Below are 4,246 nucleotides of genomic sequence, written 5' to 3' on the forward strand. Positions count from 1 at the left end.
TATTGAAAAAAATTAGTGAATTTTGCTTGAAAAAAATTAATTTTTTTGTGAATTTGTTAAAAATATTCAAATTTAAAAATAAAACATTTATTATGTTTGTATATATGAATTTGTAGTTAAAAATTTAAATTAGTTGAAGAAGAATTTTAATTATTTGAAATGGATTTGATGTTTAATTTGTGAGAAAAAATAAAAACATGATTATTCAAATTTTTCTACAACTTATAAATTTTTATTATTTAATTAAATTAATTTTAATATTTAATTTGTTATGTAGAATTTTAAAAATGACTTGAAATTTAATGTAATATTTTTTTATTTTTATTTTTTTAAAAATGACGTGGTAGATGACGTGACAGACGTGTCAGGCGTGGCAGGCGTGACAGTTGGCATGACAGCTGACATAGGGGAGAGTGTGTTACACTCACCAAAAAAGAGTTTAAAATGTTGCTTTTTAGTGGGTTCAGGGGTCCAAATGACAAACATGTAAGTAGAAATGTTCAACTTACAAAACCGATATAGTACAGGGGTCCAGAAGGCCATTTTTCCTAAAAAATAATATGTAGGACCCATAACATATACTTGTGTAATGATCTAAAAATTTGATGAAATATGTGAAATTTGTATGATTTGACGATTTTATCCCTCTCCGTAGTTGCATTATGATATTTCTAGGGTGTGGGAGTGATTGACATGATTTTCTATGTATTTTGGTATCATTTATGCAATAGTGTAGTTTTTGATAGCTTCGAGAGCCTTATTTTGGATTTATATAGATATCTTTTGATCCGTGCGACGGATGACCGAACAGACTATGCCAACAGCTCCGTAATATCAATTTTAGGCTGGGTAGACCTTTGGTTCAGGTCCCGGTGCACCCAATCTCATTTCGACCTATTGATCGAAAAGTTGAAAAATTGAAAATATGGGTGTGGAACCCACATTTGATCGAAACGACCTCGGATGGAAATTTTAACTTAGCCAGCAGATCCAGAATGTTGACTTTAGGGTGTTGGAATATTTGGTATGATTTTACGGCTTTTAAATCTCATTTCGACCCTCGATTTGAAAAATTATAATTTTGAGTTTCAGGGTCAACTTTGTGAAAATGATTTTTTTTTTGAAAATCTGATATCGCCAACGCGTTCAGAACTTCGAATTTAGTATGGTTATATAGTTCATTTGCATGTATCAGACTCCGAACGAATTCCGGGCATTTCGTCGATGTCCGGAGTGGACTTTAAAAAAAATCTAAAGCTTCTTTTACCCTTAGTGCAGATTGTCTGCAGTATTTAAATAGTTTTGGATTCATTTTGCTCACTTTTTATCTTGGCTCTTGGCAGTTAAACCCTAAATTATTTGAGAGCTTAAAAGCAAAGTTTGTGAGAGTTTTGAAAGGTAAGAATTCATCATTTTCTTAGTAATTTCTTGATTGATTTTTCAAAACCCCAAAAAAATCTTAGGGCATGATTTTAAACACAAATTTTACTCTTTTTCACTTGAATAATATTCTTATCTTATAATTACTAGTTTTTCGTCAATTTAACCTTCAAAACAACTCTGATTCTTGATTTTAACTCTGATTTGAAAGATTTTATCCGGTAAAGTTCAAAAATAATTTTTATTCGATTTGAACCCCATTTTTTACTCGATTTAACTTGAGTTTTCAGCTGTAGGTTCCTAAAAATATGGAAAACATGTTTTTGAAGTAAAGTTATGATTTTGCCCTTCTTTTTCGAAAACCCATTTTGGGGGTCCGTTTTGACCCTGAACCAAAAGTAGTCAATATGGATGTCTTTGGTTTTGTTTTGATGCGTAGATTTCATATTTGATATTTTTAGTGAAGTTCGGGATTATTGGTGAAAATTAAGGTCACGGGTTCAAGTGTAGCGGACTGGTTTCAGCTTTCGAAGTAGGTTATGGCTTAACTCTTTCAGACTGAGTTAGGTAGTAAATGATGATAAAAAATGCATGTTAAGGGTGTAAAATAATCATGAAAAATGGCTATTTATATGTTCTGCCCGTGTGGGGGCCTATATGTGATGTAATTATCGAAATTGAGTTATTATGTGATATGTGTGACCATGTGGGGTCCTATGTGATATTGATAGCCTTGAATACATGTAAATAATTATATTGTGTTGTTTAATGTGGTACTATTGGTGTATTGTGATTATATTCATACTTTATTGGCATATGAGACATGTGAAAATTCATGGAAAAAATGAAAATAATAAGTGGCTATTGGCTCATATGGTTGTAGAAATGTATCATTGTGGTTGGTTGTGGAAATATATCGTGTGGTTGATTGTGAAAATAGTCATTGTGATTGGTTGTGAGCATTACATTTTCATATCATACTCATTCATGAAACATGGTACCACCGTGGCAACATCTGAGAAATACTAGCAATACCTTTTCAAAAGATATTGTAACACCTTATAAAACCCTTTCTGAGAGATGTGTCAAAAATGAGATATGAAATATGTGAATTGTATATGGGTTGACGAAACCCCCATGGGTCCTGCGTTGGGAGGCTTGCCTCCGTAGGTGTATATGGGGATTGTGCGACGACCCCGGAGGTTGTGCGACGACCTCATGCATCATTATCATCATCATCATCATATACATTGTACTTACTTTATTGTGTTTATATTGTGTTGTATTGCCTTATTGACTTGTCATCTATGTATTTGTCTTACCTTCCTTTACTTGTATTTGATGATCTTGTATCTACATGTTCTCTCTTGTTCTATTTATATATGACGTAATGTATCCTTGTGTTTTATATCTTGCTGTGTTGATGTAATATATGTGAGATATATTAGAACTGTTAGTGCAAGCAGTGTGGGCTACCATTGTGGGACATTTTCTGATTGCAGGTGACGTGCCCTTAGTGTATATTTTGTATGCTTTATTTGCTACTTTGCTTGGTTTGCCTATGATACCTACTGAGTACAAGTGAACCGTACTCATGCCTACTACGCCCTTTCGGTGCAGGTCCTAGCTCGAGTGCTCCTCAGCTTGATTGACTCGGGTGATTGTTGGAGCTTCTAAGGTAGCGGTTGGACATTCATGCGTTCAAAGTTTACCTCTATCTTTCTATAGTAGTTATGTCTTTATTAGTATTCAGAGACAATTATTTTTTTTGTGGTTAATTTTCCGATGTATTTAACTCTCAGATTATATTAGTAGTTCTTACACTATTGACACCTGGTTTTGGGCATGATTGTTATTTTGAATAAGTTCTTTCCACATTGTTATGCTTACTTATATGGTTTGATTTCATTCTAGAAGCCTTACCATGAGATATTTATGTCTTTTTCTCTTTTCGTATCAGTTTGGGTGATAGACTTACTTGTCAAGATATGCTGCGACAAGTGTCATCATGACTCTCATTTTTGAATCATGATAAATTGATATCAGAGCATCCAGGTTTTACTGGTCTCAATAGTGTAAGAACGAGATGTCTAATAGAGTCTCGCAAATTGGTACGTAGACGTCTGTATCTATCTTCGAGAGGCTATAGGATGTCTTTAGGAAACCTCTCTCATTTTTTCCTTATCATACTAATTCTTTCATATCTTGTGTTCTGAGTTATTTTTCACTCTTTCTGCACGGATGGTGTGGCTTTTACTACATATCAGTTGAGTGATGCTGTGAGAAATTAGTGGATATCAGTTGTCAGTTGTAAGTTTGTTGATGCTCCTGAGTTATTATGTGATCAGTTTGTTGATGCCTATCTGGAGAGATTTGTGCCTTTCAGTTTAAGAGATCTTATGTGGGATGAGTTTGATTATTTGGAGCAGGGCTCTATGACAGTTTTTGAGTATAAAGCATGCTTCCATGCCTTGTCCAGATATTCCTATGATAGTATTTCCATAGAGTTTGAGTAGATACGAAGTTTGTATAGGTTTTGATGTCTCTCTTCAGTTGGTTACGTCTCAGATGATTGTGTTTAGAGATTTTTTAAGAGTATTATGGATCATGCTAAGATGATAGAGGGTATTCTTAGTGAATCTCAGGAAGGCGCCAAGAAGGCGCGACGTTTTGGTGAGTTCAGGAGTCAAACCTATCAAGGTAGAGAATTTAAAAGTTCTCATAGATACTATGGTAGGCTAGTGCAGGTGATTTTAAAGAATTCAGCTGGTGGATCTTTTAGTTCAGCAGTTCAGGGTGGCTGTTCGATCTTAGTTGTACTTTCTCTTGTTGAGACTGGTCGTAGAGATTGCTATGTGTTTGATGA

At 34.1% G+C, this 4,246-nt stretch overlaps 1 long non-coding RNA gene across 1 annotated transcript in view; it reads left to right on the top strand.

The window, feature by feature from the left end:
- The window catches only part of LOC124897089, a 10,322-nt gene extending 7,089 nt beyond the window's left edge, over positions 1-3,233 (top strand). The window contains exon 3 of the long non-coding RNA XR_007053684.1: positions 3,001-3,233. This is a non-coding gene — a long non-coding RNA (uncharacterized LOC124897089). The remainder of the gene's footprint in view (positions 1-3,000) is intronic.
- Positions 3,234-4,246: the final 1,013 nt, after the last annotated feature.

This window comes from Capsicum annuum, chromosome 3, assembly GCF_002878395.1.
Source record: "Capsicum annuum cultivar UCD-10X-F1 chromosome 3, UCD10Xv1.1, whole genome shotgun sequence".
NCBI lineage: Eukaryota > Viridiplantae > Streptophyta > Magnoliopsida > Solanales > Solanaceae > Capsicum > Capsicum annuum.